Raw genomic sequence first — 20,033 nt, forward strand, 5'->3', positions numbered from 1 at the left:
TGCATCAAATAGTTCCACAGTCATTTAACAAACAGAAAATTCAAGGTTAGGTGAGAGTAAGGAACTCTTCATAGAGTATATAAGCAACAAAGGTGTATAATATGCATTCATATAGGGCACCTTAATATTTAGTCTTTATGTTTACACTTCATTTGAACAGTTTAAGTTGCCTATAATTGAACATGTTAATAATATTGCTTTAAGTGCTCTGCTATCAGTCATAAGGAAGGTGTAAAAATGCTAAATGCAGACTTCAGTTCTGGAAAATGACCTTGAGATTCTAAAGTAATCCTTAATGCTACCAATTGTAAGTTTGTCATAGGTTTGTAGGTAAATACTATAAGTACTTTTTTTTTGCACTTGCTCTATGTTAGTGCTGTTTAACAGTTCTGTGCTGCATTTATTGATTTGGTTGAATTTGTCACTGTTTCCAGCCTGCACTTGTTAAAGAATCACCAACTGTTTGCTAATGTACTGTTCTTAGTTCATTTTAACACTATTCTGATATTTTCTAACCTCCTCTGATACTGCAAAAGCTGTTCTGAGTTTGCTAAAGTTCTGGATTTTCCAAAATATTTCTAAGTTTTGCAAAGTGTTTCTGTGTTTGTAGAAGTTCTCCTACATTTGCATACATTTTTCTATATTTGGAAACTTTTCTCAGGGTTTGTGAACTTATTTCCAAGGACTCCTGATACTGCAGGACTTCTGCCTTTTGTTGTAAAGTATTTGTTACTAAACTTAAGCTCAAAACCAGCTTGTTTTATATTAAAAGTGTTTTTTCTGCACTCTGGTGGGAGTAGAGGGCTTATTCAACCCATCTGAGTTGGGAACTGCTAGTTGAAAGCTTATTTTTAATTTATCTGATTAGCCTGATGGCTTAACCATGTAAAAGTCTTTCATCCTGCTGGTATAACTTACCAGCAGAATTCCTAGAAATAGCAGCTGAGTCATAGCCTACCCTATATCTATTCTTATTAATAGATCCCTGCCAGAAGCCCTTGTCCCCGATATATGGAAAATATCACATATAATACTGCTACATAAAGGAGGGAATTCCACATAATTAACAAACTACTGTCCAATAGCTATCCTATCCCCAATAGCCAAAATCCTAGAAAGATGTATACACACCCAAATTATGGGTTACTTGCACTCACATAAACTTCTATCTACCACACAACATGGCTTGTACCCCAATCACAGTACCACCACAGCTCTTATGTCTTTCACAAACACAGTTAATTACCACAGAAATAATAGCAGATTTGTATCAGCCACTTTTCTTGACCTGTCAAAAGCTTTTGACATGGTCAGACACAGCATACTCATCAAAACTCTCTCCAATATAGGCCTTAGTGACTCCTCCTTAGCCTGGTTCCAAAGCTACCTTTCCAATGCCAACAAGAGTGACGTGGCAACATTAACTCTCTCCACTACTCCCAGTCACTCTCTGTGTGCCACAAGGGTCCGTTCTAGGTCTACTACTCTTCTCCTTGTATACTAACAACTTCCACTCTGCTATTCCTCATGCATCTGTCATCTCATGCATATGCAGATAATTCTACTCTAATCTGCTCAGCTTCTTTCCTACAAAAACTCCATTCACTTACCTAACTATCCTTCCTAGCAGTTGAACAATTCCTATCCAGCATCCAACTTATTCTGAATCCTAACAAAACAAGACTGCTTCTTTTCAAACCAAAGAGATCCACCACCCTAGACCCCACCTTTTATATCACATCTTTTAACAAAACCATAATTTCCCCCACTGCTCACACAAAGCTACTTGGTGTTCAGATTGACAATAATTTGAGATTTGATGTACACACAGGCAGTATCTTACAAAACAATCAAAAACAACTATAGCGCATACCCACTTACTTTCCATCCTATTGTATGCCTCCCCTATACTCACCAATCTCAAAAAGGCCGACTTTGCAAAACTAGAATCCTGCTATAACAACATTGCAAGGTTTGCGACTGACTCCCCTTATAGGACACTCCACTGTCAAGCTTTAAGACAACTTAACTGGCTAGAATTTCCCCATTTCTTATATCGCAATCAACTCACTCTAGCTCATAAAATTCTGCATCACCCCAAAAAAACACCTTCACTTCAAACCTGACTTCAGCCATATTCCAGTAAAAGGAATATTCACTCAAATAATAAATTCCTTCTCGAGGAAACCAAAACCCTCAATTCAGCAGGAGGATCTCTCTTCTCTAACTGTGTATCCAAACTATGGAACTCTTTACCTGCACACATATCATCTATCCTACCACTACCACAGTTAAAAAAAAACACTGAGAACTCACTATACTTCTAATTGGCTCTCTTCCTGTACTTGTCCAGGTTAACTCCAAGCTAGTGTTATGGCTCATTTCAAGTTTTTGTCCCACTATACTATGTAAAGAATACCTAACAGCTATTGTCTGTTGTACCTAGAAACATATCTTATATGTATTATATAACCTAATTAGTTCACTTGTAAAATAATCTACATCATCTGAATGCATCTATTTATGTTTGTTCTAAAGGTAGACTGAAATAGGAATGTAAAGAACAAACTAAATCTTGCATGTATTCTACTTAAATAAGGTTTTATTACTCTGTTAAAGTCAACATAGTTTAATATTACATGTCTTTAAAATTGTTCTTGTATATTATCTACTGCAGTTCACTCTTACTGTTGATTTATTAATGGAGCTTTTCTCCTCGGGCCTCCACTGAAAAAGGATGTGTCCAGTGGACTTTCCTGGTTAACAAATGTAAAATAAATAAATAAATAATACACAAATGTGTTTACCCACGCCTTGTATATTAAGCAAACCTCTCCAGTTTAAAATCCTCTATAGGAAATGCTTGCCATAGTCTCCCACTGTTCATACTTTGTTCGAAGAGCTGCCAGTTTGTGCAGAGGGCAGCACCACTGCAGGTCATTTACTACTAATCTACTAAATGTTTATCTACTACTAAATCCTCTCACTTAGTCTTTTAAGTGACTCTCCCTTAATCCTTCCCATTTGCTAAGGATCTGGTATAATGGATAGGCACTTCCCTGTCACCGCTCTTTCTGGCCTGTTGGATATGGGCATCCTGAGGCAGTATAGTAACTGCCTCATGTTCACTGACAACCATTTAATTTTAGAACACACAAACACAGTGTGTGAGAGATGTAGATACACAATGTCATTGGAGACAAAGTTCTCACATACGCACACGAAAAATGCAAACTAGGTTGTCAGTGTTACACCCAAAACATTCACTACCATGCACAATGCCAGGGCACTTCTATGGGCTAGGCTTGTAAAGGCTCCAGGCCCATTAGCCTAGTACACACCTATGAACCCATGAACATTATGGAACAAACACATAGGCCCACATATGCAAAGGTACTCATTGGTAATCTACCCAAACCTCTAAGACCTCCTAAATGCATCTTTCAGTGGCTCCGTACATACTCAAAAAAGGCAGCACCTCATGTAACACATAACTCTGAAAATTATAGTAGCCCCAATTCCAAGCCCATACAGCAACATACCATGCAGCCAAACATTCTAGTTATTGGGGATTCTATTATAAGACATACTGATGTCCCCCTTACCAGACCAAACAAGGAGAAGATCACAGTGAGCTGTCTGTCTGGAGTCAGGATCTGCCAGATCACTCATGCACTTAGGTCTTTAAACCACAAGTACCAGTATGATATGGTTATAGTCCATGTGGGTGTAAATAACCTAAATGTACATCACTGGACTACATGAAGAGAGACATGGTGAAGCTCTCTGAATATATGTCCTAGGTGGGTATGAATCTAGCCTTGAGTAGCATCCTACCTTCACCATTGATGATGCCATAATACCAACAAAAAAATGATTCACTTCAATAATTGGCTTAGTTTCTGGTATCACAACAAGGGTATCCAATATTTGTCAGCCAGGAGAGTCATGATTGACAAACCACAATGCTTTGCCAAAAATTGTTTACACTTGTCACCCCTTGGCTTCCAGATACTGGCAAAAACTTTATCTATCCCCGTAGTGCTTTTTTTAGGCTGTGCCAACTTGTTAAACTGTGCAACATAACAAAAATCATACATGACTTCTTAAGGGTACTGCTGTTCCATGCTAGGAGTTTAAATAAAAAAACTGCACTTCCTGGAGGCACTTTTCACCCTGGAGAATGCAGGCATGTGTGCAGTCACAGAAACATGGTTCACAACTATGGAAAGAACCCCAGCTGTCAAAGGCTAAAATGCCTTTCATACATTTCAATCCCCCCTTGATGATGCCATAATATCAACAAAAAAATGATTGACTTCAATAATTGGCTTAGTTTCTGGTATCACAACAAGGGTATCCAATATTTGTCAGCCAGGGGAGTCATGATTGACAAACCACAATGCTTTGCCAAAAATTGTTTGCACTTGTCACCCCTTGGCTTCCGGATACAGGCAAAAAATGTATCTATACCCATAGTGCTTTTTTTAGGCTGTGCCAACTTGTTAAACTGTGCAACATAACAAAAATTACGCATGACTTCCTAAAGGTACTGCTGTTCCATGCTAGGAGTTTAAATAAAAAAACTGCACTTCCTGAAGGCACTTTTCACCCTGGAGAATACAGACATGTGTGCAGTCACAGAAACATGGTTCACAACTATGGAAAGAACCCCAACTGTCAAAGACTAAAATGCCTTTCATACATTTCAATCCCCCTCTGAATAAAAAAAAGGGAGGAAGTGTCTCAGTATTCATAAAGGGCAAGTACACTGCTAGACTGGTCCAACTAAATGACTCGCTTGAGCTGCTCCATACCCAACTAACCAAGGTGCGACTCCTATCATATCCTTGCTAGCTATATATTCCCTAACATGAATCTGGAAAACCACATCTCCTACCTAAACCTACTGGAATCTCTTAACATGCTGCCTACACCATATTTATGGGTGACATCAACTACCCCTCCATGAACTGGTAGACTTATACAACCCATAATTCACTTGCTCAGAGGTTTTTAGTCTTCATCAATGCAAACACCCTGGAGCATCTAGTTAGCTACCCAACTAGAGGTACAAATATCCTAGACCCAGTATTCACGAGCATGGGGGATGCTGCTCTCTCCCATGCATTAACTCTTCCCTGGTAAGATGTGACCACAAAATGATCTATTTAAGTATTAACCTAGGACCCCCATCAAACTCCAAACCTGTTATGAACTTTGCTAAGGCCAATTACCACAAACTAAGTGACAGCTTTTTAAACTTCCAAACTTCTCTGAACCCAGATGACACTGATGCTTACTCTGAGCTGAATGCAAAAGCACTGTACAACCACACTCATAGCTGCATAGAGGAGGCAGTACCTGTCCGAGTCAAAACTATGATTACTGACAAAAGTAAACCAGCCTGGTGGACCCCTAGCATAAATAGGCCATTCAACAAAAGGAAAAAAATCATCTCTCAAACCAGGAAGGAACAGGCAAAACAGTGCAAAAAGACACACCTGTCTAATCAAACAAATTATACAACTGGTCAAATTTGCCAAAGCAAACTATGAGGCAAAGATAGCCTCCTAGGTGAATGATAACCTTAAGGTTTTTTTAATTATGTTCATAACCTCAGAGGAAATGCTCAGCAATGTGCCGAGTTAATCATTCCCTGCCTGAAGCTATAACAAAGCTGCTGGATGACAAATTCAATTCAACCCCCCCCCCATCACCCCCTACTGAACCCAAAGAAATGCCCGCAGCCATCCACCTACCAGTCATTATGAGGGATCAGGTCCTTATTGTGCTCGCTAAAGCAGAAAACACAGCCTACATGGGTCCTGACAACATTTCAGGATATTTCTTAAATAGATTAAAATAGAATCTATCAGGCCCACTAAAAACCCTCTTTAACCACAGCTTCTAGATGAGCTTTGTCTCAGAGGAATGGAGAACTGCAACAGTCATTCCTCTGCACAAAGAGGGGCCCATCAACTGACCCAGGGAGCTACAGATCCATAAGCTTGGCCAGACTTATCTTCAAGGCCATGGAGAGATTATCATGGATCTGATCAATAATGACATAGGAACTCTCCAAACACTGGACCAGATCCAATCTGGATTTGTCAAAGGGAAGTCTTGCCTGCTCAATCTGGTGGAATTCTTCAAGAAAGTCACCAAGGTCATGGATGAGGGTAAAATGGTACACACCTTATCTAGAACTGGCCAAAGCTTCTGACACAGTTCCCCACTCAGGAATCATAGATAAACTTACGGTGTTAGGCATAAATCCCTACATCATCAGATGGATAGCAAAGTGGCTCACTGACAGGACACGTTGTCTGGATAAGTGAATCCACCTCCGATAAGAAACCTGTTACTTGCAGTATCCCACAGAGCTCAGTGTTGGGACCCTTCCTGTTTGGTATATACTTCTCTGAAGCGAAGGTCAGTGTTGGGGGCCACTGCCTTACCAACTTTGCTGATGACTGTCAGCTGGGAGCAATTATTCAATGTCCAAATGATGTTGACATCCTATAAACAGGCTTACTGCCAAAACCACGGTCTGAGACTAAATGCTAAAAAATGTGAATAATCATACCATTCGGTAAATCAGATATCCCTGCAAATTATAATACTGATAGCACACTCCTAAAAGTAGACCCAGTGGGGAGGGACCTAGGAACACAGATAGATAGTAACCTAAACATTGACCACCAGGTAGCTACGGCAGTGAGGAAATCCTTCTGTGTAACTCAACTTATAAGTAAAAGCATGGCATCAAGATCAAAGGAATTCATAGCGCTGTTGAACTTGGCCCTCATCAGGCCCATAATCAAGTACAATGGTCTCTTCTGCATGTACCTAACCATGCACTTACACAAACTGGAGTGGCCCCCAGAGGTTTCTCACTAAAAAAAAAAACAAAGCATAAGACACATGTCTTATGCAGATTGACTAAAAGCCCTATTCCTTTATTAGTGTGTTAGATTGAGGAGTCATTAACTCCTTACTGACTCTCTACCATGTCTAAAAGGTGGAGGGGCAACTCCCTCAGCTCAGTTACCCTTAAAAAATAACCAGTGTGCCAGATTCTAATGACAATGAACAGATACATCTTAGTTACAAATGTATAGCACCCCTCATCAGAACTGTTAGACTCTCTAAACATTGTCAAATATTTAAAAGACAGGCTTAGATTAATTAAAATGCTATTCTTCACATATACATACATATATACACCCACAGATATATCTATCTGTCTTTACTAAAATATGAAGTGGTAAGATTCTGAATGCAGCATGTATTATGGGCATGTATATTACCACGTTGAAAACTTAATTCATCGAATTTCATTACATCGTAATGTATTCAGAGAAAGCTTGAAGTATTGAAAGCTTAAAATGGCGAAAAGTAACCCTGTGTAAATGAATACTTGGCCTAGTGACGTGTAGTACGTAGTGTGATATTGTACTGAGCGAACAGTGAGAAGAAGTTTCCCTTACGTAACTAATAAAGTTGGTAAATGTTTAAACATGTTCTGCAATCAGTAATTAGATAAAATAATGAATTCCAGTATATAGGAAGTACAACTTATATAAAATACTGCGTTGCCACATGTTTACGTACATGAATTTCTGACGAAATGCAATATGGCCGCAACTGCTTATCCTAACTCCTCAGAAACACTTGGTTCCGTATATACATGTGTCATGTCTCAAAGGAGAAAAGAAATGTTACAGTTAGAGGGTATATCTAAAGGTAGACGATACTGGTGCTGTAGGCTAAAGCATGTACAAAAGTGCAGAGGTAGAGCAATAACAGAGCAAGTAGTAGAAGGTGATCGTTTAGTAAAGTCAGTCAGTCACCTACACACTCCAGACATTGGTGAAGTAGAAAAGTATACAGCATGCCATAATTTAAAACAGAGTGCTAGCTGTAACAGTACCACAGCAGCTTTACTTATTGACGACGTGATTGCAAGTACGTCTGTGGAAAGTTTAACATCTTTGCCTTCACGTCGCTGTATGTTGCAGCAAGTGCATAGGGTTAGACGTAAGGAAATATTGAGCTACAGAAAGGTCGCTAACAGTATGGCACATGTAGATACTACAGAATGTACATTGAGACAGGGAACATTTATTCAGTCTCGTAGAGCTGATGTGCACAGTAATATGCAAGTTTTAGTGTTCACTACAGTATGCAATCTTCGAAATCTATCAAATGCAACATATGGTTTATGGACGGAATATTTTTGACTACAGGGAAGTTGTGTAGGAAACTATATACAATTCACCCGTTGGTAACGTTTCCTACCATAACTAAATGTTTACCACTCGTGTTTGCCTTAATGTCACATAAATCTTACAAAGCCTATAACTATCTGTGGGACTGTGTGCATGAGCTAATGTCTGCTAATGAACTGCACTATAGTGTGACATATATCATGACCGATTCCGAGTTAGCGTCAATAAAAAGTGTGAGGCACAATTTCAACTCTGTTGTTAGTAAGGGATGTTTTTTTCACTTCACGCAGGCTGTTTGGAGAAAGGTGCAATCATTGGGACTCATTAAGTTGTATGGTAGCAATGTTAGTTTCCAATTAGATGTGAAGAGACTTCTTGCGCTAGCATTTCTACGTGAGGAAGATGTCTCAGCAACATTTAAGTGTGTTACTGAAACATTCCACTGTGATGGGAAGGAGTTAGTTAAGTACTTTGCTGAGGTTTATGTACTTGGACGGTCAAGAAAGCAACAGACACAGGGATGCACTGTTAACAGATTCCCTCCGATGTTTCCCATATCCTTTTGGAATGTTAATGATTTGAGTGTACTCTCTTTACCTAGAACACAAAACTACGTGGGGGGATGGCATCGTCCTCTTCGTTGTTTACTAAGTAGACGGATTGCTGATATTCCTTCCGTTGTTAATGTCCTCGTGAGGGAGCAAAATAGAGTGGATGATTTGAGCATTCTGATTAGATCAGATAGTACGTGTGAACCTCGAAAAAATAGGTATCTGTCCAGGGAACATAAACTACAAAATGTGATGAGCAGTAGGTCAGAATATACCACTAAGGAATACCTAGATACAGTTGCTATGCTTCTAAAACTGTAAAGTAGCGGTTACATGTACCACATAATTGTATATATACTTTTATTTGTGTTGTGCAATTTGCAGTTGGAAAATATTATATTCTATAGTCTACATTGATGTTTCTGTTAGTGCAGCGTAATAAGTTCTTTATGTTTGTTTGGGTGTTCCTAATGTTTGGTTTCATGGTACTATGCTTGTATGGGTATACTTTTCATTTTCTCACTACGGGTGTGCAGACTGTTGCATTTTGGATGGTTTGTTTTCGATGGTATAAGCTTTCGATGCTTCAAGCTTTCGCTGAATTCATTGCGATGTAATGACATTCGATGAATTAAGTTTTTGACATAGTAATATACACGCGTATTATGGAATTGTCTAAATATTCCATCACAGTGGCATTTTAATCTTCTTTAGTTCTAGAAAAAAAAGCACTGATATATTGCTTTTAATTTTACTGATACATAATTGTTCCAAACTAATGCATTTGAACATTATCACTGCTGTTGTTTACCAAGAAATCTGAAAAAGTTGTTATATATACCTGCTTACTAGATGCTTTTAATTCACTTTTCTAGTTTAAATAGTCAAGTCTTCTTAACTGCTGATCTTTCTAGTGTATCTAACAGTATGAACTTGTTTGATAATGGCGTATGAAAATGGTATATGAAAGGGGAAAAACATGACTCCAGACAGATAGAAACACCTTGCCTGGGATTCAGGAACATGGCAGACTTGGGTGCTCTGTGTTGACCGCTGTTTATTTTTCAGATGCAATACTGCCCAAAGGTCATTAAGGATTAACGTTATGAAATGTTAGTGTAAACACAATCTCATTAAAAATTTTGTTCACTGCCAGAGAAGGGCCTGCAGTGAGGGCATGCATCCTCCAGTGGTGGCCATGGATTGTTAAGAGAAACACTCATGAATTTAGCTCTTCTATGTGCCTCAGTGTAGTTCAGTGCATTTACATGCCCACAGAAATCTCAAGACAGAAATGTCAGCTAGCAACCTAAAGGGCCAAAATAATATGATTTCGTCTATTTTTGACCAAATTAAAGGATGGAAATGGGAGTACAGGACAGTTCTGAAAAACATAGAGGCAAGCAGAGGGAAGCACATAAGTAGAGGTGATAAGGAATGAACTGGATGGTGGTGGAGAAGGTAGGATAATTGTTTGGGACAAGTGCACATTTTATATATAGCAAGAAAGTAAGGAAAGCTGAAGGAAGGTAAGAGAGTTGTGGTAGTAGCAACTGCACATGATCAAACATAGAGGGCAAACAAGTCTGACAGAGGAGGTGTTGGCACACACTGAGGAACAGCAAGCACTGAATTTGGAGACATCTGACTAACAGATGGAAGACAATGGTGATGGAGAGGACTGGGCAAAAACAAGGGAGGTCACAGACACAAGAAGTAGGAGAACACTGGATGGAGGATAGAGTGAGTATAATAAGCAGTTCCAAGCAGTTCCACTTGTTCACATCATATAATGGGGCAGCTGGTAATGGTGGTAACAGGCAACAGTTGGTGCTGTGGACATTGCTGTATAAAGAGGGAAATAAATGGAGAGAAACAACAAAGCAGACCTAAAATTAATGTAATAAACAGAAAGGATGGCGACAAAGGACATACAATGAAATCACTACATAGCAATGAAAATGTATTACCACAACTACAGCTGCATTATTCTCAAGAAAAAAGCATCAGCGACAACAACAAATGTAGCTTGATTTGTGCTTCCACTATAACATGAATAAGTTGTATGTGCAAATAAACTAAATACAGACCCAGTGAATGTGTGTGCTGAAAGTATGTCTAACAGTAATGTGCCTGCATGTAGGAATATCTACACATATGTGCTCCCCTATGCACTATAGAAGTAATCCTATCTGTCATATACAGCTACAGGTCCCCACATAAGCTTAAGGCACAGAGCAGCAGTTGCTATGCCCCCCCCACGATGTAATGTACTGTGTTTCACATAGATGGAAGGAAAGCACTTGCTGTGAGAATAGGACCTGCAGACTTCGTAGTATTACCTATGAAAGGCAAGTATACAACCTGTTGACCCGTTGTAACAGCACTACTACTACTGCCAAACACATGCAAAACCTGTTACTACAAAGTGAAAGCACACACTGAGGCAAGATTTCATACAGTCATGTGTCTACAGATTATGTATTCATATGTGTTTCTTTATGCACAATAAAAGTTATCCGTTCAGATGTATGCAGCTACCACAGAGTCAGTTAGATGGTACTGCACAGAGGTCTCATTTACAGGACAGCAGTGACGTGCTCTCCATGCTATAATATAGTGTGCTTTATGTATATAGAAGGAAAACACTTGCTGGGAATAAAATGCGGAACCTTCTTATCATGAACCATGAAAGGCAAGTATGATGTCTGCAGAGCCTCATTGGTAACAGTACTACCACCAGATATCCAGGAACTATTAATCACATATGCTAACAAACCACTGAAATGAATAATTGTTGAAAGCAGCTGACAGGTAATACTTAATAGTATTAGCACATTACCTGCTATAAAGTTTCCTAAGAGGTTTAAACACATGGCTATGTATACAATAATTAGGCTGTAACTCTGACAGCTAAACAATTTCATAAGGTACATTATAAAAGATGCGTACTTACTCCTGTGCCTGAAAAGGTGGGCCAACCTCCTTGATACTGCTGATGACTCTGGACAATGGCCTCCAGAGCTATAGGATTAAAAAGACAAACATCAGTAAAGCCCATACTGGCATGATTATTATTTAAAAGAAAAGAAAATAGTTTAGAATCTACTTGCAGAACATCTCAGGAGCTCATACCATGTCCTCTTCTTGCCATCAGCGAAGAAGGCCTGGATGATGCCTCTGCAGGTCACTGTAGTGATGTCTATACTGCTCACTAGAGCAGGTTATGCCAGTGGCATCAGTAACCTCCTTAGTGAGATAGTGCCAGGCTTCCACCTTGTACTGGTTATCCTTGTAAGAGTCCCCCAGAAAACGTGTCTGGTGGTCTCTATGCAAGAATTGGAGAAAGATTTTAGCAGCTTAAGAACGTCACTAGGGTGAACTGCAATTAACAGTGTCTTCCAAAGTCACAGCCATTCACCAGGTCTCTTTCCAGAGAATGAGCACTTCATGGACACAGATGTTTTCTCTTATGATTATTGTCACGCAACATAGAGCAACTCAGTACAAAGGTCATTAAGATAGATCATGCTATTTTTGAATTTGTACAATACAGGGTTAGAGGTGTGAAATTAGGCAGCCAGAGTTTAGTTGTATAGCTTGTTGATATTATGGTAATGATACTGCTCTTTATTGACCGCATGCCTAACAGGGAACTACAGAAAACCTATTGGCAATATTTTCATGCCCAAGCAAGTGCAGGGTGCCTTGTAGGTGCTCAGGCATGTGGACAACACAATGTAGAACTTTCTATTTTTCAAGAATGTGTGATGTAGAATGAGCCATTCAGAGACATTAATGAGCTCAGACCTCTTTTGCATAATCATTGTACTCAGAGGCTTGAATCAGTGCATTATAAATCCTGGCAACCACACAGAGTCTCATCATTCTTTGGAGGAAAGAGTAGCATGTCATAATCACAAAAATATTCACCTGTTGTGGAAAATCAACACTGTAGAAAGCTGAATTCCTGTTTGTTGAAGATATGTCCAACATTTTCCAAAAAAGCATTTATGTATAGATGTATATGAATGTTCTTCAGTTGAAATACATGCTTTGGGAAAATATGCAGTGGCTGTTAAGTGTAAAAGTAGCCAGTAAAACACAGAGAAGCGCATATACAAGGGCTAGTAAGGTTAAAGGGGGGCATACCGAAAAGCGATTGTAAAATGTAGCTCTTAAAGGAGGCAGGCCAGCATTGTATGATAGGATGGGCCACAACTTTACCTGTGTATATATTATTTTTAGGGCACATATTGTCATGTATAACAGTAACATAGAACTGCCACATTCACTTTATACTAGTACAGTGGCACTATATATGGTAATGTGCATGTGCTTGCGTGCTGAAGGTAACCATAGTGGGTATTATACTGTGACATGAAATGGAAGCACTATCTGACTGGTTACCTGTGTGTCTTAGGATTCTGTGTGTTTTGTGGCAAGGATGTGTGTCTATTGTTCATTGTATAACTGTTAGTGTTTGAATATTATAATGTATAGTCCTATGTGTACTACTAACACTCCTAATGGAGTGTACAGGAAGAGTGGTACACTACATAGAGAGTAGGTGGACAAGCAGTCCTTATTGGTATACTCACACTGTGTGTTTTAACCATGCAGCAATATGCCTGGCAAGGGGAAGAGAAGGAAGAGCAAGTTCACAAATGCAGAGAATGAGGTGCTGTTGTAGGTCCTCCATTTCCCTAGCTAACAACTCTTAGAGCAGGAGGCTGCTGAGCAGCCTTGCTGTAAACATGCTTTACATGATCTTGTGCTTGACATCAATGTTGTCAGTTGTCAGGATCACAGCTATAAACAGATCAAGTGTAGGGCTACAGGCATTGCCAAATATGCTAAAAAATGTGTTTTCCACCTTTCACAGATAGGGAGATGGGGTGGGCTGTCAGTCTCATGATGCGGTTTTAGACCTTGGAGCTAAGCTGCAATGTGCCTCTAGAGTATCCGCTGAAAATGCCACAGATGGTTATTGCAACATCTGCATTACAGCATGATTAGTTTGGTTGCTCCCTTTATCGCTACACATACTCATTAATATTGTGTACTTCAGGCACTATAGGAGCATAAGTGGTACAGCCTCTATGGGCACCTGTAGGAGGAAAGATTTATCCAGTATTGTTGGTCACCACTGTAATATTAAACCACACTGAGGGTCTGGGTTATACTTATACTGGGTTTTGTGCTTTGCTGTGTTCACATGTGATTCTGTATCCAGCATCACCACTGTGGAACTTCCACCACCTGATGTTGAAGAATTGTCTGACTCTAATGAAGATGGCACAATCAGATAGTACAGTGTATGTGTTGGACACAGGCCATGAGCAAACAAGATCTCCTAACCAGATCATCAATACTGCTTCTGTCCCTGTGGACACCCAGTAAACACACAATATGCAGAAAGTACAGGTTACTGCAGATACAGTCAGATGCGTCACCCCTTTGGAACAGGAATCAGTGTCTGGCACAAACCCCATAGAGCACAGTAGTGACAACTTGTGTGTGTACTGGTGGATATCAAAGGCAAGAGTACCACCCTCCTCCTGAACTAGCGGTGTCAATGGCTGTGACCCAGTGTATGTACAGGACCATCAAGGAAGCAAAGTCTAATACCAGCACAGCCTTTTCAATGTTAATACGGATAATGCAGGGTGTACAGGATGACATGCAGAAGTGCATGTCCTATATGCATGACATTTTGGATATAATAAATCACATACTGCAGCAAGGTAAATCATCCCAGGCTTGCACGCTGTTTAGCAGGCATGGTCCATTCAGCCAGTCTCCTCTGCCTCCATGAACTGTAGCTATCATGAACTTGGATGGCAAAAGTCACAGTCATGCAGCACCAGCACTTCTGTAGCAACATTTGGTGTGGAGGTCCCTTATTGCCATGAGACAGCATCTCCAGAGTCATGGTAGTGAGGGCAGTTGTAGGTGTGGTAAAAGACAACATCACAATCATGCAGCAAACCTATATCTAGCCAGAAACATGGTACTACCTGTGAAACTCCTTGAAGAGGCAGTTCTCACGAGAGGGGGCATGCACAGAATGCCCACTCATCTACCATGGATGCCCTGCATTGTCTATTAGATCGAGTTACAGTGCTGCATTTACAGCTGAGGCTGTGTCCCAGCATATACACACACAAGCACACACATGCATGCACACACCATTGCAACCACCATTACCTCCAGCATACAAACGACCAATGTCAGTGACTCATCACAAAGCATTCTTAAGTAACCCCTCCATTCACATATTTTATACACATTTCCACACCACACTCACCACTCACATATTCCCTTTGGAAGATTTTGCAGAGTTGTGCTCCTTCCCTCACCCATGCAAGTGATGATAACTGTAATTTATTACTTGGATTGCCTATGTCTAATGTACAGAGTGTTCGACCTTTGAGTGAGTAAAACACAGTTGGGTGTTGAGTATGCATGCATCACTTTTAGTGTAGTGTATATGCTTTACTATGGGCCAAATCTGTTTGCCAGCTGTTGCCTATTTGCCAGTGCCATGGCATGCTGTGCCTGCCTCCATCTAGCATGTTTGTCCCCTGTGCCTGCCTCTTCCAGTGATGTCTCATCCATCATTGCCTGGTGTGCTGGGAGATGTTCTTCCTGAAAGTGGCCTATCTGCTACAAACTGCCTTCTATCATATTGCTTAACATTGCACACAATGAAAAATATTTTAGTACATGTGCCAGGGTCATTCTGCTGATCACCACTAGATATGTCCAGGGGCCATACCTCTCAACCTCTTAGAGCAAGATATCTGCACAAAGCCATTAATAAAAGGGGACAAAGGCCCAAAAATAAGGACAATTTTTAAATATTCCTCTGATAAACTTGGAAAGTTGATAGAATAACAGGTTTTGCATTAGCATGCATTTTTCTGAAGGGTATGAAGTTTGAAACTCAAATGTCTGTCTTTATTTCCTAACTTCAATATTTAATGATTTGTCACTAATTTGCTAGAAAACCACAATTTTATGAAAAAAATGGACAAACAATATGAGGCAAAAATCTGGACATTCTGTGAAAACCTGTACAGTTGATAGGTATATGGCCCAGGCAGTGAAAGCATGCCTTCAGCAGCCAAGCAAACTCTCCAGGATGACTCTAGTTTGTGATAGGGCAGAGTTGTATCCTTTGTTTGTTACAGTCTGTGGAGTTCTGCTGGATGACATTAACTAAGGATCCAGAGCATATCCAGCATTGCCAGTAAGATGCTTCAGCGGAAGTCAGCCCTCAAAACCTTTGGTAAAGGTTATACATGAGCCATATGTGGGAGTCATGGTAACTGCCTGGGTGGCCTGCAGATACATTGCTGATGACAATAAAGTGCTCTTTATAAGTTTTTGAATTGCTCTGCCATTTTTTTACCTCATTTACATACATGGAACCCCTAATTTTAATACTGGTGCTCATTAGCATCTGCTTATATTAGCATATATTATGAGTGGTGCTGATGCTAGGCCTCCACCACCAGAGCCGTGTGTGTCTTTAAATTGCACACACACTGCTCATGCCTACTCATCTCATAGAGTTTGCAGCAAATGCTTCTGAATCCCAAGGCATACTTCTAACAAAGTTAACTGCAAACATATAGAACATATTATCATGCATTTATGTTAGATATTTTTATATGTCTGCATTCTTAAGATTAATAGAGAACAGGTAGAGAAAACTAATTTGTTCTAACTGAACATCTGTTCTGAAGAGAAGTGTTTAAAATACATGAATTAGTTAAACTTTGTTGGTTTTGAAGAAGTCTTGTCACTTGAAGATGAACTTGTTTAGTCATTCAAATAAAAGATTGATTGTTTCCAGTTTAGTTTGTTTTTTTGGCCATCCTTTTTAAAACAACAAAGCAAGCAAAACGGCTGTATTCTAAATTTCCAAACTTCCTCAGAATTTATTCAAACGAAAGTGCTAACATAATACAACTTTTCTACGAGGAGAATACAGACATTTTGCTTGCTTTGTTGTTTTAAACAGTCTTTATTGTTCTTTGGCCATCCTTGTCAAGTTCATTATGTATTAAACTACACTCGAAAAGTTCACACTTAGAAAACAAAATACATTTTTTATTCACAAGTGGTAACAACAGAACATAGCGCTTAACTTTCTAAGATGACAACTGGAGGCATATCCAAAATATATTGAAAGGCAAATGAATAAAATCAGAGAGATTTTTATAATAGCATTGATGTGCTCATATAAAAATATAAAATAAGAATATTTGTATTAACATTCAATGTTTTAAGAGTCTAATGGCCAATATGATTAGACTGTAACCATCAGTATTTTGTTAACAAAAAGCACACATTTATGAAGGAGAGAGAATTTCTGATGCAAAATCAAGGGTGTCCTTGATGAGGAGGAGCACCTTATTAAACAGCACATTGATACCCCCAAGCCAACTACAATAAGGGGCCACTAACATTTAGCAAATGCAAATGCAAAGAATCACCATAATAGTTATTAGATTATAAATATTTGATTTTGTCTATGAGATCCTAACTGTTTAGGAGGATTGTAATTTTTCACAAGGGCAGAAATAGTAGGACATTTTGGTGATTTGTAGAAGATATTGTGAATTATCATTAATTGACTGAATGCTAAGGTTTCCTTCTGTCCTATCTAACCTGTTTAATGTTAAACAGCGATGAGTTTTGCTAGTCATGTTAGCTGTGAATCTGGCTATTTTGTAATATGTAGCTTCTAATTTATGTAGGATTGGTTTTGAAGATTACTGTGAATCAGAGATACATATAGAAGACTTGAGCATACACACTTGTTTGAGCTGTTGAAATTAATGATAGTTCGGTTAGGTATGGTATTGCTTTGTATAATATACCTCATTTCTGATTTTTCTTTGCAACTGCATTGTTTATGTGTTGAAATTTTAAAGCTTGATTAATATGTACACTAGGTAATGTGGAATAAAACAGTTGTTCTATAGGGGGTTGTTGGTCTGGGATGTTATCTTTAGTTGTGAGGTGACTTTAAAAGTTGAGGATTATTAAAGCGTTTTTGGTATTTTGTTATAGCTGAGATTCCATTAGCCATGCGTCAGAGATGAATGAGATTTGTATGAGTACTTGAAGATCATTTAATGAGTTAGGTGAAATTATCATTGTAGAATGATACTGCATTAAAGTACCATTTACCGATGATATTTACCGATGATGCAAGTGTGTCTGCATGTGTGTGTGTGTTTATATGATTGCATTTCAATTTGTCAACAGTTCATTTGGCTGACAAAGTGAACTACACTGTTATTTTACCAAACATTAGTTTTACAAATGTTCATTTTAGAGACGGCTTGTTTTCTTGATATCGGTAAGAGAGTCTATGTTAGGGGTTGGAGTATTTTTGGGTTAAGGTTAGAGTAAGGGCTAGGTAAGGGGATAGCCTTAATATTGTGTATGTTTATTATGCACATTATATGTATCAGAGTGGCATTGTTAGTGAAAGAGTTTTTTGGAAAGTAAGGTATAGGGCTGAGGTTAAAGGTAAGGATAGGGTTAGGGTTAATACACATACATAAGGTTATGCAGGCCATCTCGTCCATCCTTACTCATGTGAGCTAACCCAAACGTTGTTCCTGTCCCTGCCTCTAACCCCAATCCTGCATCTTACTTCCTGAAAAAAAATTCCAAAGGAGTACCACTATTCAAAAAATGATTTTTTTGTTTTTATTTAATCATCATTCATAATCATCATTCCCTCTTTTTCCAAGTTTCTTCATAGGGTTGGGGTGTTGTGTCAACTGTCTTCATCTCTTTCTATTCAGGCCACTCTCCTGTCTTCTTCAACACATATCTGACTGTCATAGGACATCTCTCAAACAATCCAGCCACCTTTTTGCTGGATGCCCTAGTTTCCTCTTGCCTTTTCCCTGTCTGTTCTAAATATTCTTCACTAGATTGTTTTCTGCTTTTCTGCACATGTGCCTAAGTCATTGTAATCTGTTCTCTTTGACCTTTTCTGGAATTGGAGCTACTTTATCTTCTGTACTTGTGTTCTCATTTCTTCATCTCTCCCACAGTGTGCATCCAATCACCTGTCTTAGGAACTTCATCTCCATCACCTCTAAATTTCTCATCTGCTCTGCTGTTATGGTCCAGATTTCTGTACCGTACAGTAGTACTGGTTGCACCACTGTTTTATACAACTTACTTTTTAGTTTGTTTGCCATTGTTGTGTCATACACTGCACCTGACAGTCTGTGTCAGTTGGTGGCATCCCCTCTGATTCTAGCGTTGACCTCTTCATTCAGACTTCCTTTCTCCTCAGCCTTCCCTCCCAGATAACTGAAGCTGTTATTTTCTCTTCTGTCTCAATTCTCAGCTTCTTCTGATGTCCTGCATTTGCTGCCATTAAAACTGTGCTATCTGTATTCAATTTCAAGCCATTTATTTTCAGCCTTGCATTCCATCCCCCTATCCTTTGTTAAAGTTCTTGCTCAGAGTCTGCCTGTAATGCCATCATTTACATACAGCAATGTTGTTGATCTCTCCCCCTCTGACCTGTTTGCTAATGTAGTCCATCACCAGTTTGAACAGCAGGGGGCTCAGAGCTGAACTCTGATACACACCCACTTCCACTGGGAACCCCTCTGAAAGGTCGAACACTGTTTGTACTTGAGTCATTGGGTCCTTGCACATAGCTTGCATTAATTCTACCAATGTTTCTGGGACTTTGAACCATCAGAGGACTACCCAAATCAGCTTTCTTGGCACCTTGTCATATGTTTTCTTCAAGTCTAGGAATGGCCAGTGGGACTCTTTCCTCATCTGTAGCTTTTTTTCAGCTATCTATTTCACTGCAAACATCGGGTCAGTTGTGCTGCATCCTGATCTGAATCCGAACTGCTTATCTCCCATCTTACTTTCTACTACATGTTTGTTTATCAACCACCTTTTACGGAACTTTCATGCAATGTGACAGGAGTCTGATATCTCTGTGCTGCCCACAGTTGTGAATGTCCCCTTTTTTCTTAAACACTGTCACTAGTATGCTTATTCTCCAATCATCTGGGATACTTATTTCTCTTCACACTGTTACAAATACCCTCAGCAGTCATTTCTCTCTTATATCACCCAGCATCTTTATCATATCTGCTGTGACCTCATCCGAGCCCACTGCTTTCCGTGACTTAATTTTCCTTAATGCTGCTCTTACGTCTTCTGTTGTGGGCTAGTCGTT

Source organism: Protopterus annectens, chromosome 16.part0 (assembly GCF_019279795.1).
Source record: "Protopterus annectens isolate FY-2018-M chromosome 16.part0, PAN1.0, whole genome shotgun sequence".
Classification (NCBI taxonomy): Eukaryota; Metazoa; Chordata; order Ceratodontiformes; family Protopteridae; genus Protopterus; species Protopterus annectens.